Source organism: Danio rerio, chromosome 4 (genome assembly GCF_049306965.1).
Source record: "Danio rerio strain Tuebingen ecotype United States chromosome 4, GRCz12tu, whole genome shotgun sequence".
NCBI classification, from domain to species: domain Eukaryota; kingdom Metazoa; phylum Chordata; class Actinopteri; order Cypriniformes; family Danionidae; genus Danio; species Danio rerio.
Genome location: NC_133179.1, coordinates 23,852,157 through 23,877,028, shown reverse-complemented (window position 1 = coordinate 23,877,028; position 24,872 = coordinate 23,852,157). Strand labels below are relative to the sequence as shown.

At 35.9% G+C, this 24,872-nt stretch overlaps 1 protein-coding gene and 1 long non-coding RNA gene across 5 annotated transcripts in view; one reads left to right on the top strand and one right to left on the bottom strand.

Moving 5' to 3' along the window:
• Positions 1-24,872, bottom strand: part of trhde.1 (thyrotropin releasing hormone degrading enzyme, tandem duplicate 1) — a 202,183-nt gene that overhangs the window by 137,274 nt on the left and 40,037 nt on the right. The window lies entirely within an intron of this gene.
• On the top strand, positions 1,876-5,290 carry LOC141381632 (uncharacterized). The gene is made up of 2 exons (XR_012402115.1): positions 1,876-2,502; positions 2,589-5,290. It is a non-coding gene; the product is annotated as an uncharacterized lncRNA (long non-coding RNA).

The following is a 24,872-nucleotide window of genomic DNA, read 5'->3' as shown; positions in this document are numbered from 1 at the left end:
ATTAAATATATACATGATCATTTGAATCTACAGGTATATGAAGTGAAGTATTCCATTTGTGTCTCTTTTGTGAGATGGAGGTATTTTGATCCACGTATCTCTCTGTGTCTGAGACGATGTACAATGTTGATTGGATCAAGAAGCTGTTTTGTAAGTTCTGGGCACTTAACACCTTTGTCTTTTAGATAAACAGAAGACAGGTGGTCTTTGTCTCAATTGCCACTTTCTGATAAGCTTCAAAAGGGCCAGAGATTAGTGTTAACTCTGCAGCATTTGTTTATATTGGAAATTAATTTTCACAAGTCCCTGGCTTTACCGCTGATCACTACAAATGGGACTCACTAGAGAACTTTGAGATCTCTAAAAGCGTACATAGCAGCCTCTGGAGAACACGAAAACTTCAAAAAACATACCTCCTGGGAGGTATATAGGAGTACGTATTCAGAATGAGCCTGGGTTGAAGACCTCAGTTGTCATGATTGAACAAGAATCAAAGACACACCAAATACAACACACGCAAGTCTCATCTGAAGTTTGACATCGACAATCCATGACACACTCAGTAAACCCACATTCTGAAATGATACCCAAATAAAACAAACAAACTGTAGCATTACTTTTACTCATAACAAGCCATGACAATAAAACAGGGGGAAAATGTTAAAACATTTCTCAGATTCAGTGGTTAAAACCAATGATAAAAAGAGATTTTATCCAAGCATTATTTTAGAATTTCTAAAATATGTCTTAGATCAACAAATTGTGGCCAAAATCACAGGGTGAGCCTTTCTTTACACTTATTTTTGTTTGTTATTTAATTATAAGTAAAAAGAAGGCCTGGTAAATGTATTATCCACATATAATATAAATATAAACATAATATAGAGATATCTTAATAATGCACATCCACACTACTGTCACTAAGTATGACATTTAGTTTGATATGTTAATATGTGCTATGCTTTTTCCTCTTGATAACACAATAAAATATCTGGTTATATAGATATGCTCAAGCACAAGCTCAGAATATCACTGGCATTATGACAACAGGTAGCAGTCATTAAAACTATATTTTTGAAAGTTTCATTTAATTAATTTATTTTTTTTTTAGAGAATTTGAGAGTGTATATATATTTGGCTATGTGAGACTACAGTTTGAGTGAATCCCTTTTCTTTGCATAGCACATTGATAACAGCTGTTTCTGCATTATTCTGAACATTATAGGCACTTATTTCATGCTTGACAGAGGAGAGGCTCTCTGGAGTGTGAGTGTAAATGTCACACCTTTGATTTTCCTAGCAAATCCGTTGCAATTCATTCACAATAAAAATTATTCCATAGACAAGAAGACTGTTGCTCAGACTTTGGCAATAAAAAATTATTCAAAAAAAGTCCCTTTAAAGTCTTAAACAAGTAGTAATCTGTCATATTTTACTCACTCTTTGTCAGTGTCTTGTATGTGTAATGTTTCTCTGTTTGTGCTGTGCTTGTTCATAGCTCTGTCTTTGTTGATGTTGTGCATGTGTTCCTTTTGTCCTGCCCCCTTTGCAGTCCTTATCTAGTTGTCGCTTGCTTGATTGTGTTCACCTGATCCTTGTGTGCTCTGCTGTATTTTTATTGTGCTCCTTTCCCCACTTGTGTTAACTGTCTTTGCTTATGCCTGTGAGTTTTATTAGTTTGCAACTATAACATGATTCATCATTTAGTTTGCATCATTAGTTTGCATTTGTGTCTTGAAACACATTCTACTTTTTCTTTGTTCATGCATTTGGCTTCAGGTGAAGGTTCAGTCTTTGTTTCGGATGTCCTATTGTGACTTATTTTTATGTCTGTTTTTTTTTTTTTTTTTCTTTTGACTATCAAACTTCTTCTTTGTTTACTCTATTTAACGTAATTTATTTTGCTTCATTTTTCATTTAATATTTCTTAGAATTCCTGTGATCTACAATTTCTTTTTTGCTTTAAGCTCCAGTTACATATGTATTTTCTTCATTGTGAGTTCTTTCAGCCATAGTTTTGACTGGTTTCTATTTTTGCCAGCGTTTGTCTTACAGTAACTGTTATCCTGTCTTAGGTTTTATCTTATGTGTCTCCTGTTAGAGCAGTTCAGCAGACTTGCTTCAGCAGTTACACCTTCAAGTGCCAAGTGTCTGGTTCCTTGAGTCTCTCCCTATAGTCTCCATTGTTGCCATAGCATTTGATTTTTCACTTCCAGAACCCTGACAGCTTTTTTTCCCTTTATACTTTGAAGAATTGTGGTCGCTAAAACTTTGAAAAGTTCCAATAGCATGTAACAAATTTTGAACAAAATGATGCTTAATATGTGTATTAACAAAGACTGAAGTATACACAAGCCCAGCTTTCTAGTACAGGAGCCAATCAGTAATCGCTATCGACTAACAAATCTCAGAGGAAGGAGATTTCGATCAGCTGTGCAAATTTTGTGTGATTAGAACATTTAGAAATAAAACTAAAGACACCATAGTTGCTTTATTTTATTGGTGATTCCTATTATGAAATTTAATTATAAGCCTGGCAAGCAATTTTGGAGAATTTGATGTTTCCCTATTCAAACATAATGCCCAAGCATACTGTCCGAGAGGCGTTTTAAAGATAGCCACCAAGTGAAATGACTTGCCTTAAAGGGACTTATTATTATTATTGGTATTAATATATATGGTATTTCATATGGTATTAGCTTGCATGATAAAATAGTGTTCAATTTGCATGATCTAAGCTAAAATTTAAACTAAAAAAGGAAAAAATAAGAATAAAAAAAGTTGTGAAACATTCTATTTCTAAATTTTCCCTGGAGTAGTGTGTGTGCGTCTGTGACATATGGGAGTTTTTGCTAAATCAAAATGTCTCTATTAGATATTTGAAGGTTAACAGGCACACAAATACCATATGGTCAAAAAAAAAAAAAAAGAACAGAACAGAACAGACATCTTGTAAAAAATCTGCCACATTGCACAAAAGAAACTCTGGAAAACTAAATGATGGATATTTTTGGTCTTTGGGTGAACTATTGCTTCAACACCATTCTTTCACTCCTTGCAAACCCTGATACTTCCTTAAGGAAATGCAAATGTAGATGAATTCATTGCTGCTTGTCTCCGCAGAAATTGCCTTTGGCCAGTTGCTCACATTCTTCACATCCCTTGAAACCACTGCGGGAGACTGACACAATTCTCATTCTCAACATGCTACATTTCAGTGGTAAAACAAAAAAAGAGAGAGAAAGTCAGAGTATAAAGTAAAGCACAGCACCTTCCATTTTTGGGATCTTTTCTTCCTGAGTGCTAATGCTAGCATTAAGAGATATTCTCACTGATGATGCAAACTTACCACTCTTCAAACCATAAAAGAAAAATGTCTTATACTGATGCTACAGATACACACACAAAGACAATCTCTATGTCAGCCAGTCTGTGGGTGTGAGACTCTTTTCTGTCTCTTGTTTGGATGTGTCATTCTGTCATCGGCAGAAATCTGTTTGCTTTTAGCAGCACATTTCTAAAGTTCCTCACTGACTTCACATTGACAGGAGGAGGATCAATCCACTGCGGTGCGACAAACCCACCGATGCTTTGACAAAGACAAACTATCACCACCAACCAAACTTCAGCTGTGTCTGTGCAGAGTCACAAAAAATTCAATTATCTGCCTCAATTGTCTACACTTAAACATTAAAAGAGAGCATTCCCTCTTTTTTTTAACATATTGACGAGTTTTAATTAGTCAACAAAAAAGGATTGATGCCATCTGACTAAAGGATTGAAAAAAGTATTCATAAAGCAAGAAAATGATGGATAGATGGATGAATGGATGGCTACACCACAGAGCACCTGTGCTCCCATCATGCTTGAGCACTTTCAGGCCGTGAGGGATTGTGGGTCCAGAAGGCTGCTAGCAATCCGAGAAACAAGTGTGAAATGGAGCAAGAAAGTATGAAAGAAGGAAGCAAAGAAAACACAAAGGACAAAAAGCCAGTGGGTTCAGTGTAAGTCAAGCTGGTTAAATTCAGGCTCTTTGTTAAATATGTATGAGAGTTTTGAGGGAAAGAAGCTGTTTTAGCTGTTTGACTTCTAGAGTGACTTCAATGTCACGGTTCTCACTGAATGACTTTGACATCGACCTGCTCTTTTGTCTGAAACACTGGGAAAAAATCAATTTGCTAGTTCATCTTTATATAAGTGCATGATGCTCTGTTTTGTGTTCTTACTGTACAGTATGTGTGTTTGTGTGTGATGGATTGAGCTTAGAAACTGAGTTGACAGCCTTTAAACTACCCACAAGTTCAGCTACAGTCATGCTGGAGTTTATTGCTGCTCAGTTACCAAATTAAAAACAATCTATTTGTGGAAATCAATAAAATCTAAACAAATTTGTCATGTATTCAATTTACTGGCGATTAAATCTTGTAGTCTATTTAACTTAATCAAAGTAATAGGCATCTTTTTACAGAACTGTGGAGGAAACCTTCACAAACACACAAAAAAGCCTCCTGGTCAGGGACTCAAACCTGCTGTGAGGTGAGTGTGCTAACCACCATCCTGCCCCACTGACATGCTAACTGTGTGAAATAATCGATGACATAATTTCATTCTTTGAGTATGACCATTTTTATATCTGGCCTGTTGGGAGCATTTATTTCCAAATCTGAGGTACTCTCTTCTAGAAATCAGTTTGTTTAGGTATATGAACATGCATGGCAACTGTGCTTGGATCTTAATCCAATACTATGAAAGACAATAGCTGGTGATCGCATTCATTCATTTTCTTTTCAGCTTAGTCACTTTATTAATCTGGGGTCTCCACAGCGGAATGAACTTATCCAGCATATGTTTTACGCAGCGTATGCAACCCATCACTGAAAAACACCTATACACTCTTATTCCCACACATACACTACAAACAATTTTAGCTCACCCAATTCCTGTATTGCATGTCTTTGGACTTGTGGGGGAAACCAGAGCACCCGGAGGAAACTTTACACAGAAACACCAACTGACCCAGCTGCGGCTTGAACCAGCTACCTTCTTGGTGTGAGTTGACAGCACTACCTACTCCGCCACCGAATCGCTGTGATTGCATTCATCAAAATAAATTCCTTTGTGTTTAACACAAGAAGGAAATTCAAACATGTTTGGAAAAAGTGGACGGTGTGTACATGATCTACACGTTTAAGGATTTCTGCAAGAATTATTGATTGATATATGATTCAGCTGAACTGGTAAATCTTTATTCTGACATTGTTTGAGGTAAATTAAACTGATTCACTCAAAACTCAAGACTCACTGTCTTCTACCAACTCACAGATCTATCTAATTTGAGAATATGCTAAGTAATCAAACTAAATAACCATCTAAATCAGGGATCACCAAACTTGCCCCTGGAGGTCTGGTGTCCTTCAGATTGTAGCTCCAACCCTAATCAAACACACCTGAACAAGCTAATCAAGGTCTTACTGGGTATACTTAAAACACACAGGCAGGTGTGTTGCAGCAAGTTGGAGCTAAACCCTGCAGGTCCCTGATCTAAATCATTCTGGATCAGCTAAAGAGAAAAATATTTTTCCATTTAACGCCATTTACCACCATGAGCTGATTTTAATTGAAAAAACAAAAACAAGAAATAGTAGCAACCGGTCAGGTTGGAATTTTATCATTACGTCAGCCAATGCTTGCAGCAACATGAACTCAAGCACTCTCACTCAAGCTTTTCTCCTCCTTTTTCTTCCTATAAAACCTTTCCCAGAACTCAGCTAAAAGTTCTTTGATTAGTTATCAATAAGCTGTAAATGAAAGACAAAATACAGGTTGCAATATTTTTAATATTGTTTAAATAAATAAATAAAATATAATTTAATAGCATTTATAGGCTAAATAAATATAACATATTTTTTTTTATTAAATAGGCTATTTTCTGAAAAATGTCCATGTCCACGTTTATTTCATCAAATTTAACACAAATAAGTCAAATAAGCAGAGATTATGTCTTGGTAATTTAAAGATGACTGAAAATTTTGAATGCATCAACGTGAACTCACAAAATCTGAAGTGAAACCTTCTCATCCTTCTGGTTTGATGGTAAATATTTACAGAAACACTTGAAACAGAGACACAGAGATGAGAGTCATGGCAAGGCTGAGACAGAAGCCTGTTTTCAGCACACGTATTCGACAGTCCCCTGAGTGAAGAGCGCTTTGGAGAGGTCTATTATTGTTGAAGAGGAGCGGAAAACATGAACAACACTTCAGCCACGAAAAAAGTCACATGACACAAATATACAAGAAAGAGAATTTCCACTGAATCAGTAGCCCTGTTTCCAATCACCTACATGTGTGCACATTTTGAAGTATAGCATAAAAGCGTTGGATAAAAAATGCTAAGATGCACATGAGTTTTAAAATGTACATGAAAAACTGAAATATATTGTCTGATTAGAAATAAAATGTGCAAAAGCTGGAAAAAAATTCCAGCATGCTCATTAAAAATGGAATCTGATTTTGCCTTAATAGTTACAGGCTACACTCGTTTAATACTAGTGGCCTATGACTATATGTGCCTGGACTACGCTGTTACATGGTCTAATACTAGCAGCCTATGACTATGTGTGCCTGGGCTACCATATTGAATGGTTTAATACTAGCAGTCTATGACAATGTGTGCCTGAGCTACCCTGTTGAACGGTTTATTACTAGGAGCCTATGATTATGTGTGCCTGGGCTACCTTGTTAAATGATTTAATACTAGCAGCCTATGACTATGTGTGCCTGGGCTACCATACTGAATGGTTTAATACTAGCAGCCTATGACTAGATGTGCCTGAGCTACCCCGTTGAACGGTTTATTACTAGCAGCCTATGATTATGTGTGCCTGGGCTACCCTGTTAAATGATTTAATACTAGCAGCCTATGACTATGTGTGCCTGGGCTACCCTTTTAAATGATTTAATACTAGCAGCCTATGACTATGTGTGCCTGGGCTACCATATTGAATGGTTTAATACTAGCAGCCTATGACTATATGTGCCTGAGCTACCCTGTTGAACGGTTTATTACTAGCAGCCTATGATTATGTGTGCCTGGGCTACCCTGTTAAATGATTTAATACTAGCAGCCTATGACTATGTGTGCCTGGGTTATCCTGTTAAATGATTTATTACTAGCAGCCTATGGCTATGTGTGCCTGGGCTACCCTGTTAAATGGTCTAATACTAGCAGCCTATGACTATAAGTGCCTCGGCTACCCTGTGGAATGTTTTAACATTGGTAGCCTGTGATTATGTGTGCCTGGGCTACCATGTTAAATAGTTTATTATTAGCAGCTTATGACTTTGTTAGCTTGGGCTACCCTGCTAAATGGTTTAATACTAGCAGCCTATGAATATAGCTGCGTCCCAAATGGCACACTATACACTATGCACTCATGCACTATGTACTTATGCACTTACATACTCAACAGGAAAGTATATGTATGTAGTGTTGTCCCAAATGGCACACTAATGTGTTTTTACTAAGCGGAAATTCAAACCGTCTCCCTGATGACGTTTGACGGTTGCCAAATCATTGAAATAAATGACCAAACTATCAAATAAAACCTGCCGTGAGTATTGCCGCATTCACCATCGGGAGGCGCTATAATCACTCTCGTAGGAGAATTTTGCTTTCACCATCCAAAATAAATAAAGTTATTCAACATGTGCGTCCGATAGCTCCGCCCCTTCCGCTACGTAAGCAAACCTGCGGTCGTTGAGTGCGTGAAGTGTCCATCATTCCACACTTCATTTTAGCGGCTGAATGAGTGCATCATCCGGGTAATTGAAGTGCTCTTATTATTTTTAGTGTTTTCAGTGTGAACACACTACTTACACTATTTATACTACAAAATGGCGTAGAATAGTGCATAAGTATGCGATTTGGGACGCAGCTTATGTTTGCCTGGGCTACTCTGTGGAATGTTTATCATTGGTAGCCTATGATTATGAGTGCCTGGGCTACCATGTCAAATGGTTTAAATGTAATTTGACTATGTGATTGGACAACTAGTCTAACTGGTAAACTGATCTAATTTTAGGCCAACTCAAATTTGTTTTTAAATGTTTTGCAAAGACCTGAGTGAAAGTCCATTCTCAAATATATGAGAGGGTCTTGAGGAATTAGGGAATGATAGACCCGTCCAGGAGACCCATCAAAAAGTGAGGGTAAACACAGTAATGTAGGCACAACTGATACTTTGGAGAGCTAAAAATGAGCTAAAGTGGTTTATTGGCTTGCAGGAAGTGTCATTTTTAATATTCAAATATAATACTAGATTCTCAGGATGTTACAATTTGCATTCTCTTGGACTCATGGGGTGAAAATTTTTGCAAAAAAAGTACATTTGCAACTTTGGATGGAAACTAGCTAGTGTCTTTTTCTTTAAGTAAGGGCAAGGGACATGTCTAAACATGCTGAACCAGAGTGTTTATGTGCATACACCACAGTGGGGCTGCCAAAAGCCACAGGAGCGAGACAGAGATGTGACCCCTGAAGACCCATGGAGACCCTCAGCAGCCCAGAGTCTGAAAGCTGACAAACTCCAGCAAACTCTGTGCTGTGTAGCTCAACAGCCGCTCTCCTTTGAGAACACAGGCCAGGTCACATCACTCGCAAACACAAGAGGACTTCACTTGAAGATGAAAACAGAAAAAAAAAAACTGATTCAGACTAAGAAGAGAGGGAAGAGGAACACTTGAAAAAGAAAGGACAAGAGGGCTTGAGAGAAACATGCAAATGAAGAGACGAGGACATGGGGAAAGAAGTGAGACAGGGAAACATATGGACAAGCGTCTTCCAGATGGTGAAGACATGCAGTGATGAAGAAAGAAGTCAGTTTGACCTGCTCACAAGTGTGTGTTTCCAGAATAATCAGGCTCTTGGGAGAAGTGAAATGCACCGTTTAATAAAACACTAATGAAGTACTAATGAAACACCTCTTATACAGGTATAATGGGTGTTACCTCAGTTTCTAGCATTTTTGTTGTTTTTGACTTTTACTTTATTTGGTTATTATTATAATTAATCTGTTAGATTATAATATGTTGTTATCCTTTTATCTGTCTTCATTTGTTTTTCAAATAACATGTATTTATAGATTTAATTGTTCTACTGTTGTCCTAATCCCATGTGTTAAACTACAAAACATCATTATAAAAAAAGATATATTATTGCATGTTGAAAAATATGAGATCTTGAATAAATACATTTATTAATTTAGTATGTGTTATTGAAGAACTTGGGATGAAATATGAAATGCAATTTTTTAAGGAAACATACAAAAATCAAGGTAAATATCATTTCTGAGAAGAACATATTTACATGTTGTAATCAAATGAGCAGTTATTTTGAGTTATTACATAAAATGTTAGCCCTAAAATTAGCTCTAGCTTTAACAAGACAAGGAAATTTCATATCAAATATGTAATGTCACAGGTTAGAGTACTACTAAACCAGGGGTGCTCAACCCTGTTCCTGGAGATCTACCTTCCTGCAGATTCCAGTTGCAACCCATATCAAATACTTATCACGTGGTGTTTAGGTCCTAATTAATTGGTTTAGGTGTGTTTGATATGGGTAGCAACTGAAATCTGAGGGAAGGTAGATCTCCAGGAACAGGATTGAGCACCCCTGTACTAAACGATCATAATTTTGGAAAGCCATATGACATTTCATACTACATTGAGGACATGCCATTTTCATTTATTCATTTATTTTCGTTTTGGCTAAGTCCTTCTATTAATCTGGGGTCACCACAGCAGAATGAACCGACCAACTTATTCCGCATATGTTTTTTATGCAGCGGATGCCCTTCCAGCTACAACCCATCACTGGGAAACATCCATACACGCTCATTCACACACACACTCCAACACCACTGCAAATTTTAGAATACCCAATTCACCAATACCACGTCTTTGGACTTGCCAAAACGAGTGTTTGCCTGTTCATCACGTAATAGTGTGACTAAACTCCACCCATTAATTTACAGGGAAGTTTGACAAATGCAGGTCAACAAAACACAAGTTGAGTATATATTTTCAGAAAGACAGAAACTAATACTGTGTTGACTGGATCAGATGGTAATGTGTGAATAATATTTTTATTATACACTACAGTCAAACATTTTCCCTGCTGCTTTGGCTGTTATTGCAAATCATTAGACGTTTTTTGTCAAATCTGTTAGCCACTCATACCAGCATTTACTTATGATACATAATGATTTAAAATATAGTGTGATATATAAAAAAGTAAAATATCTGGATAACATTATTAGTGTATCTCAGAGAATAGTACAAAATAAAAGTCTGTTTTTGACCTCTTTAAACCTTTAAGATAGTCGCCACAACAACTCAGATTTTTAATGTACTAATAATAACACATCTTATTTGCAAAAATTCAAAAGCTTTCTATTAATAAATATTGCTGCTAATTGACATGTCAAGATTGAATTTTCAGGAAAAAGGTCAGCGAGGACGCAGACAGAGAAACTGAGACAGTAAAATTAACATAAAACTAGCTACTAACTCCAAGAATAATGTCGCACAGGGTCTGACATTGTCCAGTGTCAATTTATAAGAAGGACAGAAAAAAAGAGGGACGCGGCAGATATAAAGCGCTGTTAGAAAGAATTATAAAGCTCTGCACTTAATGTGATCTCCGAGTGGACGATAACAGGGATATTTGTAGCCCAAGGCAACAGTCAAGCTAAGCAAATATGAAATGGTTAATTACAGCTCAAGCAAAGACCCTGAAGGAGAACGAGCCACACAACAACAAACTGCAGAGGTCAAGTGTTATTTGGGTTAATCTCAGAGAATCTTCATCTCTTAATGATGATCTTCATAGGAAATGAAGCACTTTATGAGTGTTTAATACTGGAGCCACTTTTACATCTGAGATTTAATCTCAACCGGCAATGATGAAACAATATTAAAGATGATTATTTAGACAAAAACTATTTGAGAAACCATTTCCACACTCAATTATTATTCCTTTCAGACACTTTCTGTTTGTGTATTCATAGAATTGAAGCCAATGATAAGATTCAAACTCAATTTCTGCTTCATTAGACTAAATAATTGTAATCGTACAATGACTGATTTGGAAGATAAACAGAAAGAATGACAAGTAAAGAGACTAATATTACTCTATTTGAAAGCATGTTGAGCTTCTCAACCCCCTTCAGTATGTTATTTTCCACCCTCACACACTCGTAACTGAATTGTCAGTTTAGTTTGTGCTTTGAACTGCAGAAGTGTTCAATTACGTCTATATTTATCACAGTTTCTGAGGTATTTTTGAGCTGTTATAAAATCACAACTCTTCATGAACTCAGTTCATACAGCAACACACCAGTTTATTTTCACTCCCAGCAGTGCAGTGACTTTAATAACACACGACACGTGAAATTATTAATGCAATTAGTCTCAAATATAACCAGCCTCATTATTTGCTTCAACTTACTGAGCGATTCAATTACTTGCTGCGGTGCTTTCAACAAATAAGTGTTGACGCTTCTGACCTTAAGTGTAAAAACATCAGCAGAACAATTTGAGCTCGATGGGTTTCAGACACTTGCAGATCATCCTGCGGTGTCAATATTGTGAAGACCATCCTATAATAATTGACTTCTGGCTTGAGATTCTGTCCATTATTAAGCTCAGATTTTTCATTTTACGCTCAGATTGGTTGTGATTGTTTCTTGATGAGTGAAATCAATGAGCTGTTTGGTGTATAAATTGCAAAACACAAGCTAAAGAGCATATTAATTATAGACTGTTAAGAGTTTAATGTATCACCATGACATATTTTCATCCCGGGTTTTCATGCTACTTTTTGGGGAAAAAAAAAACTTTTCAAGGACCTTTTAATGTCAAAGATTTTCAAATCTCAGGCTCCTCATCAAATGTAAATTTATTTGACAGCAAGATGGAAATAAAGGTAGAGTTATTACGCTGTCTTCTACATAACATTTGTGTATTTTGTTCATGGGAATTTTAGCAGTCAGTACTCACTGAAGAGAAGGAAGTGTTTCTTGGAACCTGAGAATAAACATAAGAAGCTTTTTAGAAGCTTGAATTACACAATATTTTATTGGCAACAACAGGAGGTTATATTAGGAACATTTTTGATTATAGCCTTTTTAGAAGTATTAATTTCATTGGAAGTATTCAAAACAATCCTTTGTACAGTAAGAGCTGGCAATCTAAATTTCCTTCCAAGTTTGAAACAACCCAGCATTTACTGAGAATGCTATAATAGACATATTATTTCCTATAAATAATTGTACTTTTATAGTTATAAAACTACAAATATTAATGTGAAATCTTAACTTTCAATTTTACTATCCCTTACCATCTATTGATACATTTTCAAAATTAATTTAAATAATAAATGCCAAAAACTTTAAGTGTTGCAGCCTATTAGGATATTAATATGTCAATTGTGGGATTAAGCAAAAAACTGCTGAAATATCATACATAATATACCGAATCATACTGCTTGCTGATTGGCCAGTTTAATCCAACCTAACAGATAATCAGACGCATGAATTCCCCTTTTAATCCTCCTCTCAGGTGCTTGTTAACACGTCAAAGCATTTCACTCAATCAAAGTTTAATCTGAGAGGTCACACTTTTATATTTCAGCAGTTAAGTTTGCTGGAGCTCGTCTCATCACTCCTGCTCTCTTTAGAGGATGAGGAGTGTGTGTGTGTTTGCTGTCTCGTGTTTCGTCAGGGTTCAGTGTGTGTGAGATGTGCTTTTTATAGCAGAGTGTTATAGATTTGGCTGCTGTAGCCGCAGGCCGGCAGATCTGCTCTGTGATTGGTCAAGTTCTTTGGTCGGCTGGCCGTTTGCCCTCTCCGGGTCGAGACAATTAAAAGCATAAAGACAATGTTCCTAGCTCACTGGAGCAGAGCTCTTTCACCTCGTCCACCCCTCGCTCCACACACTCCTGCTCTTTCCCCTCCGTCATTCATCATCTGCACTGCTCACTCCCTGCGTGTATGTGTCTCTTCAACTCTGTTACATCATCACCATCATCATCATCGTCGTCATCATCACAGCAGCTGCAGATGTGGCCAAACTGACTGACTGATGCTGATGAGTGAATAAAGCTTATCGATTCTGATCCTATGAACACACACAAACAAGACACAACAAACAAAAGTTTGCACACTCATGCAACACATGGGCACAAGCACACACACTCACGATCACGACACTCATATACACACTCTGCTGACTCATGCATAACCATGTACAAACATGCACACACACACATTGCTCAAACGTATGTTTAAACACTAAATAAACATTCTTAATTACATATGAACAGCTTTTTTAACTTGCAAAACACACACACACACACACACACACACACACACACACATCTTTATAAGGCCATCACATAGATGTAATGGTGTTTATACTGTGCATAATGTATAGTCTATCCTCCTACCTAAAATAACAAACTCATACAGGAAACTATCTGCTGTTTAACATTTTCAGAATACTGCATTGTGTATGCATTGTGTCTGAGCTTTTTTCTGATGGTGACCAAATAAAAAGTCCTCACAAGGTCCAAATTCACTTACTTGTGTTGCTAAACATGTGAAGACACACTTAAGGGGTCCCCACAATAAAAGTAATACAGGGTATACATACTGTACATGCGCACACACACACACACAGTCATGCTCGAGGCTGATTAGAGGAACCCAACTTCAGGCCAGCTCTATTTTTATGTTCTTATTTATGTGTCTTTCTTTAAAAGTAGCCACACTGTTGACAGTAAACCAAAGCAGCAGCAGCTCTCAGGATGAATTTGTGTCACATTTAGAGTACACACAACCCAGTAAATTTTGAATGGTCAAACATAATATTTGGAGTTCTAAGAATGAAGAAAAAGATATGATTGTTTTTTTTGAACGCAGATGAAAAGTAGCTTTTGAATAGTATAGCTTCATTTCCTCTTTTACAACAGGTCTATTCAACAACAGAAATGAAAACAGGCTGAAGGCTATGCTGTTACATTAAGTTTAGTAGTAAGCCAACAATTTTGATAACACAAAATATTACAATTATGATTAAATTCGTAAACATTAATCAAACAGTAAGTCATTGTTTGAAGTGGATCAAAAAAAGGGGTAATGGAATTGTCTAAAACTACTGAACAACACCCATTGTTTTCTTAAGACAATTTCGAATTTTATTTGACCAGTTTTCAATGGATTTTCTGCAATTGCCTCTTCATTTCATGCTTGAACAACTACATAAATGCTTTTCGATGCTTTGATTACATTTCATAATAGATTCTGTAAAAAGAACCTTGTAAAATGGAAAATAGTCACAACATTTTTGCATCTGCCATTTTCAAAATATACACAGTAACTTTACATTAAGCTAAACTTCAAAATAAAGTGACAGTCTGTGTTTTGGCTGCCAAACGTCTGATGACTACTGCTCATGCAGGTCCAGCTGACATAGAATGTAGCTTAAAGTACATGCAAATGTTGAGGGCACACTAATTAATAGTAAGAATCAAACATGTTATTCATTCATTTTCTTGTCGGCTTAGTCCTTTATTAATCTGGGGTAATGAACCGCCAACTTATCCAGCAAGTTTTTACGCAGCGGATGCCCTTCCAGCCGCAACCCATCTCTGGGAAACATCCACACACAGACTCATACACTACGGACAATTTAGCCCACCCAATTCACATGTCTTTGGACTGTGGGGGAAACCGGAGCACCCGGAGGAAACCCACGCGAAGGCAGGGAGAACATGCAAACTCCACACAGAAACGCCAACTGAGCCGAGGTTCGAACCAGCGACCCAGCGACCTTCTTGCTGTGAGGCGACAGCACTACCTACTGCACCACTGCCTTGCCTGAAACATGTTATTTTAAAGAAAAATTAAGAAAAAAAAGAAAAAAAATTATTATGTAATCTTGTTAGAACAAGTTTCATAAAATTGGTTTTGAAAAAGTACCATAGAAGAACCCAGTACTGGTATCAAAAATCCCAGCCTTATTTGGGTCATTTAAAAACATTGACACAATGTAAAATAAAGATTTTTTTTTTCATTACAGATTGATTGCTATTACACATGGGCCGGTAAAAAGTTCTGATGGTATGATAATCTTGGATAAAAGTATCCAAGTTTCACGGTATCACGGTATTGTGATTACTACTCTAAAATATGTTCTTTTTAAACACCTGGGTAAAAAAAACAACCACTCCCCCTTGACCTTAACCTTGACTTTGACAATCTAGTCAAATATTATTTACTGTCATCACGACAAAGATAAAAGAAAGCAGTTATTAGAAATGAGTTATTAAAACTATTATGTTTAGACGTGTTGAAAAAAATCTGCTCTCTGTTAAATAGAAATTAGGGGAAAAAAATAAACAGATGGGCTTATAATTCAAGGGGGCTAATAATTCTGGCTTCAACTGAAAAGGCCAAATCACAAAATAAAGCATCCTGTATAAAGCAGCTAGACAATAGTGTCTTTTCTCTAGCTCAATTCAGTTCAGTCTTGATCAAATCTGCGTTAACTCCTGCAATGTCATGAAGAAGTAAATCATTATGTTTAAATAGCCATGTGTAAACAGCTGTCCTGTTTCAGGTGCAGAAACGAGTGACACTCAGAAGGATATTTTTGTGGCCTCTGTTGTTTATGTTTGGCCTCTTCCCTTTAAAAGCCAGGTGAGCAAAATAAGTGAAGGATTAGACTAAAGGATTCTTTCTCGTGATGTATTTAATAACAAAATATATACTATGCGACCTCGCACTGTTTCCATGTCACTTCTCCTGTATGTTTGGTTGTGAGATGTAGTTTGTGGACCAAGCCAACATTGTCCATGATTTTTCCTATTATAAAATTAAAGCAGTTGGAAACCCCACGTTGCTGATCCATCCTGCAGTGTACACAAAGCATCGACAGAACGCTACCCATGATAGTCATGCAGTGTGATATCATCTGTGAAGCGACTTCTTTGAAAATTATGCAGTCTAAACTAGGCATAATATGCTGATTTGTAGTGTTTTTGTTGTACTATGGATTAAATAAATGCAGACTTTTTTTAAAAACACTAATTTTTAAGCCTTACTGTGTATAAATAAGCACAAAAGCATCACCTAATTTGCCCTTTATAAAACAAATGAATATTATGATCAGTATGTTCGAGTGATTCATCAACATACTAAAGCAACAATAGGCTGAGAGTCTACAAATACTGCCCCTTTAACTAATATCCATAAATACACTCACAAACCCTATAGAGCAGAAAATATAAGATCAATAAAAGTGGACGTGACTTTCAGAAACACAAAGACACTGTATTAAGAGAACCTGTAAAGCTAAACTGCAGAATTTTAGTCAGTTAATAACAGAATTGAGCAGCACACCCTGAGGAAAAAAAGCCCAAAGAACAAACTCTGCGGGGAAGAGGCTTGTTTAAACACAGAAAGTGCTTTGCGCAGAAGAAATCCCTCACTAAACACTTTCCCAGCTGAAAATGTCCACCTTGTTTAAAGAATGTGAGCTTCCATGAAGTTTTAATCAGTAGGCAAATACACAAAGGCCAGACGAGACAGAACAGCTGATTATGTTTTTGCTCAGACTCTTATTTCATGGCAGATTTGCAGTGAAACAGGTGTGATTGAGATCAGAAACTTCACTACAAATCCAAAGAGACTCCAATCCTCCTCAGATGTGAAGGAAACACTTTAGACAATGAACAGAGATTGAGAAGAGGGTGATAATTACTCTCAAATCCACTCTAATGAAGAGCAGCTGCTGATCTACTTTATTTATAAAGCAGCACACATAAAAGCCACATCAAACTTACATCGACAAGTGTGGAAATCTGAAGCTCAGGGGCAGATCATGTGAGATTCAACACATTCAGTCTGTCACGTCAGTTTCAGCTGATGCCAAGCTGAATGAAAAGATTACTTATGTTGAGAAGAATTGTACAAAATAGACTTTATTCATTATTGCTAAATGGCAATTCTAAAAATGGTGGACACCATAAGGTTAACATTTTATTATGCTATGCTTTAAAATGTTTCTGGGTCAATCACGTCAAAAACATAAAAAAAAAAAAAAACAGCAACAACAACAACAATAAAATCATATTTTGTAGCCAAACAACCAACCAAAAAAAAAAAAAAAATTCAAAAAGGGATGAGGATCATTTTCAATGTTTCTTAAAATATATATATATATATATATATATATATGTAATATATATAATATATATATATATATATATATATATATATATATATATATATATATATATATATATATATATATATATGTAGTATAATACATGTTATTTACTTTGTAGCAAATTATGGTAATAACATTTATTTTCTATTTTTTCATTGCTTTAACTTACTGTATAATTAAAAATAATAATAATAATTGTGTATAATACACAATAATTAAAATAATTTCAAACATATTTTTGACTGTTTATTTATACTATTAAAGTACTATTATAAAACTAAGACTTAAAATAAAATGTTGAAATTACTACTGTTATATAATACACTATATTTATATGGCTATACTGTACAAAACAGATTATACTCAAACTTACGGAAAACTTAAAAATTTAAGTTAAAGTGTATGAATTTTGTGTGAAAATCTTTACAATGTTAAAGGGTCATAAAATGGATAGATGGATGGATGGATAGATAGCGCATTAGTGAAAACGTAATAGAAATCATAAATGAGTTAATATTAGAGATGAGAGGACTCTGCATACTTTTGTAGTGGTGATTGGTTGCCAGGACTGAAGAGTACAAAATAATGTCAACAGCAACATTCTGAGCATTTCTCTATATTTATTCATGTTATTCGTGTATCTTCTAGAAAGAGCTGGTTCAATTCAATCACCACACAATAATATGGATGAGATATAATTACATTAATATGCATGAGATTGTTACCACATATCACCAAAACTTTTAATAAAATAGTCTTTCATTACTTCAGACTAGGCATGGGACGATAACCATTTTCAAGGTATAACGCGGTTTTAAAAGTCAATGTTTTTAGGACAACAGCAGAAAAGATATCCAAAGATGCTGTTTTAAATTGTGATGAAATGTCTGTTTATGAACTAATGAAGACAGCACAATTCAATGATTCATTTTTATTTTTTAGCATGACATCTTTCAAAAAATAAAATAGATTGTGTTCAAAGAGGGGAAAATTTTTTTTTTTACCCAGACATTTAAAAATAATTTATTTTAAAGAAGTAATCATAATACCGTGAAACCATGATAATGTTGTCCAAGGTTATCATACCGTCAGAATCTTATACCGGCCCATGTTGTTGTGAACATTCAGACATACTGGTTGAACGAATTTGCTGAAATATTTTTTTTATATATATCTAGATCAGTAAAACGTTTTTGTCAATTAAATTTTGTTATAGGTGTAGTTTGGTTAAGTTTTATTAGTTATAGTTAGGCTAACAATAATAGCATATAGGCTAACTGTAAAAGCTCACTTCAGAACGTACTTTGAATGGTGCTTTCGCCGTTGAATCCGCAATCTCTTTTACCTGTAGCCGCATTCATCCGTTTCAGACAAACACCTAGTTAAAGTCACTTGCAATTAGTTTGATGAATAGGCGACAAAGTAACACTGTTTCCTAACTGCACATGACATAAAATGTGGTGCAATAAAAGGTATCTTTTCCATGCTAAAAGAAGTTTGTCATCACCATCTCTAACATGGAAAAGGTATATTTTCGAAAGGTTTGTATTTTTGCTTTTGTCTGTCAGGGCTAAACAACAGCATAAACTCTTCTGGAAGATGATCACCTCAGATGCTGACTATGTGCTTCCTTCTGTGTTAAATGCTATTAATGTCAGTTTGAATACCATTTTATTACTGCCATTCTGAAAGTAGACAGTTTACATTCAATTTTGAAAATAAAATAACTAGCAAACATTTAGTTTGAAAATTAACGTTATAACTGTGACTCAGCCCATCCCAACACACATCAGCCACTGAGTTTCCACTTTTAATAATGTTAAAGAGGTTTAATATGTATAGGTTAGAGTATAAACCTGTACATCTCTGGTATTTAACATTTTTCAGCATTTGGTGAAGACAAAATTGTTGTTGTTGAAATCATGTCATGTGTTAGGATACGGTGTTATCCCCTCAATGTGTGAAGCTTCAGCATGACTGCAGATTTTTCTGAAAACAACTTAAAATACTCCATTATTTTGGGGGTTTCAAATTGGAACAAGACATCATTCTAAACTGTAAAAGGTGTACTTTTGTTTATCTGCAAGATGATATTCAGGAAGCACATTTCCACATTCTGTTGCTTGTCCAATCCACTTAAATTTGTAAACATTAATACGTTAACTCAATTTATTAATGTTGTTCCGCACAAATCAATTGTGTAAAAAACCAGCATTTTGTTTACAGTGTGTCTTGGATTGAACTTCACTGAACTGGGCATGTCACAGAAATGAGCATGTGCACTACTTGTTGATGCAGTTATTTGGTGGTTTTTATCATTTACGGTAGTGGACCTGAATCTGTATGACCACTGTAGGATTCTGGGGATTTTGATACGGAGAACTCCTCTCTGGAATACTGTATCTGCTGCTATCGACATAGCTGTCCATCACTGTGTGTATGTTTGCGCTGCTAGTGTACAAATTAGCTGTCTTTATGTGAGCAATGAAACTCCCCTTTTTATGCAATCACTTCCCTCTTTCTACATTGGACACTCCCACATTAACACAACAGGAAACACCCATTTCCTAGCCTTATACAAATCAGAGGTGTAAAAAAAAACCCTGCAAAAACAGGAGTGGTTTATGACACTAAAACATTTGTTATACAGTCATAAAATTTGAGAGTAAATTCCTGAAGCTGCAGTGCTAATTTTAACAGACAAAATCTAAAATTTTCAATAACTCTAATCCATGCAAATCCCAACTGTTTAATTTGCTAGAAGTTTTTTCATGACTTTGCATGGAGTTTAGGTTCAGTTAACTAAAACCTCTAAAACATGTACTTGGCGCATGCTAGTATAATTGAAACAACTACATTTTCATGCATTCATTTTCTTTTCAGTTTAGTCCCTTTAATAATCTGGGGAATGAAACACCAACTTATCTAGCATATGTTTTACGCAGCAGATGCCCTTCCAGCTGCAACCCATCTCCGGGAAACATTCATACACACTCATTTACACTCATACACTACGGACAATTTAACCTACCCAATTCATCTGAACCACATTTCTTTGGACTGTGGGGAAAACCGGAGCACCTAGAGGAAACCCACGCGAACGCGAGAGAGAACATGCAAACTCCACACAGAAACGCAAACTGACCCAGCTGAGGCTTGAACCAGCAAACTTCTTGCTGTGAGGCAACAGCACTACCTACTGCACCACCGCGTCACCCGAACTACATTTTTAAAACGTTTATTTTTTTTAAATAGATACTTTTATTTGTGCAGTCCTTAGGCAATCAACATAAATTCACATTTGGTATTTTATATTAAAGTGACCTCAAGAGGAATGCTGATCAACTTATGGGATAATGGGAAAACAGACATATTTAAATTGGTCTTTTTAATATTTCTGTGCTCCTACAGTGTGCTGATGTCCAGCGTGCCATTGGGCCTGATGCTCTTTTCTCTTCTCTCCTCTCTGTCATAATCAATCCAATTATAGGCTTACATCACACTTTATTGAACAGTCCTCTGGAGGCATTTTGTCCAGATCTAATCCGCATTATAAAATCAGCCCCTTTTGCTATTTGTGAGAGGGCGAATTCTTGACTTTTTTTATTTTTCTCTGCTCGCTGAAAGCTCCTTGAATCTCTCTTCAGCAGCATCTGAGGGACTTTATTCCTTAAGCCATTTAAAGAGAGCATAAATACTTAAATACCATCATCCTCCATCATTTCCAGAGAGATTCATAGATCAGCATAAACAGACAGACAGCAGCTTCTCTCTATGAACTAACGGATACGTCAAGGCTTTAGGACACATCTTTTACTTTTCTCTTTACTGTTGATCCTGAATGTCCAATCAGACTGACGAATGAGGTTTCAGCTCTGAATAAACCAATGACAAATGACTCTGATCTACGGCACAAACTGAGATTCTGCAATCAAACTCAAGCGTTGACCAGCACACAAACACAACACAAAACTGCTTCCATTGGCAGAAATCTGGAGAGGCGACTGAAGCACGAGTCCTGACAGCATGAGCCTCCACTCAGGTCAATATCATTAACACACACTCAGTAGGGTGCTTGCTCTTTAGTGTGCGCTCAATACATCTCTTTATTTTTACTTCTTTTCTTGAAAAAGTGCTGCAGGCATACCATGTACAAGACCAGAAGTCATGTAATTTTCTTGTAATTCAATAAAAAAAAAGATCAAAAATATGTGTTAGACATTTTGCTGAACAATATGAGCAGCACCAGACCAAAACGAACAGAGAAAAATTGTGAACAATAGCATGAAATCCTCTCTTCTTCATGCGATTCAGAACTTAATGTTGATTTGAGCTCAAAAACGTGACTCTACATTTGAGTCGGACACAAACTGACCAGTAGCTCCTGCTCACCTGCTGAATATATCAGCTCTAGTCAAAGCTAAGGATTATGAGAAGGGAACAGCAGGGAAAAGATTACACAGGACAGTGAACTGAACTGGCAGAAACATCAGAGCTGTGTTTCCTGCTGTATTCGAGTGTAATCTGATGTCTGGATCCCTCAACCTTCAGCAAAGCTGCTTTTAATCTGTGTAAAGGAAACAGCAGCAGGAGATTCTGCTTCAGCTTCAGGTTTGAGTCTCAGCAGGAGGAGGACAGAAATGATGGACACAATCGATAGAGAGCAGAGGCTGGAGAGTTCAGAAGCAGATGATGGATGAAGAGACACGAGGGCCACGACTTCGCCTTCAGCAAGACCTGAACTCAGCAGAAAAAAAACAACGCTTCCAGCTTTCATCATGCTTCATCTCCAACCAAAATACACACACACAAACAAAAAAACACACACACAGAGAGAGCTGTGATTAAACATACTAAAGGTCATTGTGTTTCCAGGAATAAAGCCGCACTGCTGGTGCCAGAGCTCTGAAAGCTGAAAATGAAGACTGAAGAACCACAAAAAAATGACAAGTGATAGAAACGTGAGCTTATTGCAGATTTCTAGAGATGCTGGATCATTTTTCATACTCTGCTGTATTCACCGGAACCACAAAACAGTTTGTTACATCAGGCTTTGCCAAGAGAATGACTGAATAAATGCAGAAACATCTATACACTCTCACATTCACACACAAACACACTCATAGACTACGGCCAACTTAGTTCTGCCAATTTACCTATACCACATGTCTTTGGACTGTGGGGGAAACTGGAGCACCCGGAAAAAACCCACACCAACAAGAGTAGAACATGCAAACTCACACAGAAATGCCAAATGGCCCAGCTGGGACTTGCACCAGCGACCTTCTTGCTGTGCGGTGACAACCACTGAGCCACCGTGCCGCCGCAATTGAAATCTTTGTTATTAATTATTCACCTTCATGTTGTTTCAATCTTTGCAGCACAATAAAAGTATTTTAGATGAAATCCTGGAGCTCTCTAACCCTCCATAGACAGACACATTTAAAAAACATTCAAAGTCAAGAAAAGGAATTAAATAAATTGTGAAAACACTGACTTTACTAGTTCAAATGTAATCAAATTAAGAAAAAAACCTGTACAATTGTTCACCTATGTCTTCTCCCTTAGAGTGAGCGTTTACTACAGTCGATACAGAATATTGGATTAATTTTTAGCATCAGAACAATATACAAGCGTTGTAGTAAATGACCACCTTGACTTGAGGGGGAAGAAATTGGCAAATAAAAATGTTTTTATAGTGTTTTGGCACACAAAATTATTCTAGGAGATTCGTGCGATTACAGTTAAGCAACTAAAATTACATGGAATGTTAGGTTTTAGTGTTTTTAGTTCCTTTTTCTTTTAAATGTCTCATAACCCTCCCTTGCTGTTTGGATGGATGTCAGAGAGCACTTTGATTTCATCTAAAATATCTTAATTTGTGTTCTAATGATAAACTAAGGTCTTTAGGGGATTGTAATGATTTAAGGGGGGATAATTAATGACATAATAATCATTTAGTGGGTTAACAGACACTTTACTGTAGAATATGCAGTCAAATATGCAGAAAGAAATAAGTTAAACAAAAAAGAAAACATTTTAAAAATGATTTCCATGGTAGAAAAAATATGGAAGTTAGTACTGTAGGTGCAGTAAACTATTTAATTCCCAGCATTCCTCAGAATATCTAAACAAATAAATATAAAGAAGCAAATAAAAATATTAATCTTCAGAACAAATAAAGTCCAATAATTATAATTTTAAAATACAATAATAAAATAACAAGAACTAAGCTTGGCATTTGCATTTTTGTTTGTGTTTGAAGGATTCTGTATGGCGCATTAGATTGTCAATAGAATTTAAAATAATATAACAAAGAAACATCATTAAATAGATGTATTTTTATCATAATAAATGTAATAATTTATAGTCATGAACATTTCTCAGTCTCAGACCTGTATAGAATGTCTTGAAGTGTAAGCAGCTTCTCTGCAGACTTTGGATCAGATTTAATGACAGACTTTCACACTTGTGTTTGTGGATAACGACTGCTCTCGCTGTTATATCTGGATGATGAAGGCTTCGAACTTGTTAAGAAATGCAAAGCACAGCTCATGTAATATTAATAGAGGAGCTGCAGACACCTGTATGTTTGTTAGCACCTGCCGAATGTGAAAGTGACACTCATTTGATTGAAGATACCTGAAGAGAAGCAGCGACAAGACAAACCAGGTTCTTTTGATAATGTGACCTGATATTTCTATGATAAACAGCAACACACACACACACACACACACACACACACACACACACACACACACACACACACACACACACACACACACACACACACACACACACACACACACACACTCAAATGCACACACTTATAAAATGAAAGATTTCTTGCCTTGAGAGTCTGATAACAGAAAGCAATATAAACCTCTCAGTCAGTGCTGGCAATATTTCATTAAAATATGAGGAAAAGGAAGTAATCTTTTTATATAAATGACTTTTGTTTGTTTCTTTCTTTGTTTGTTTGTTTTAAACTGGATGTATAGAGAAAATCAGATTCTTGTGATTAGATTTATGTTTTTGTACTCCAATAAAAATTGATCTAAAAAGGAAATGATCTCATCAATCATATTTAATGGCTCATTATTTGTTAGAAATAATGATTTTCAATATAGTATGCTTTTCTCCTTTTGAATACTACAGTGCCATTTTTGCAGTGCAGCACAAATATAAATGTTTTTTTTTATATCTATATTTTATATAGAATTAAACCACAATGAACTGAACTAAACTGAACCTAAACTCTGAAAACTGGACTGACACAGTTTCCATTTATTATAATCGTCTATGTTAAGCAGCTTTGACACAAATTACATTGTAAAAGCTCTATAGAAATAAAAATAAATTGAATTGAATCTATGGAATATTCTGAATATTTACAATTAGCATAAAGTGCAAATAATACATGTTATAAATAGTCTTAACTTGCATATGTAGTAAGCAGTGTATACTATATTTCATTGCATGAACAGATTAATATTATTATTTAGAGAAAAGAGTCTTAATCTTAAATCTTAGCAGAACTTGAAGGGTCAGAGGTCTGTTTGAGAAACACTTTAAGAG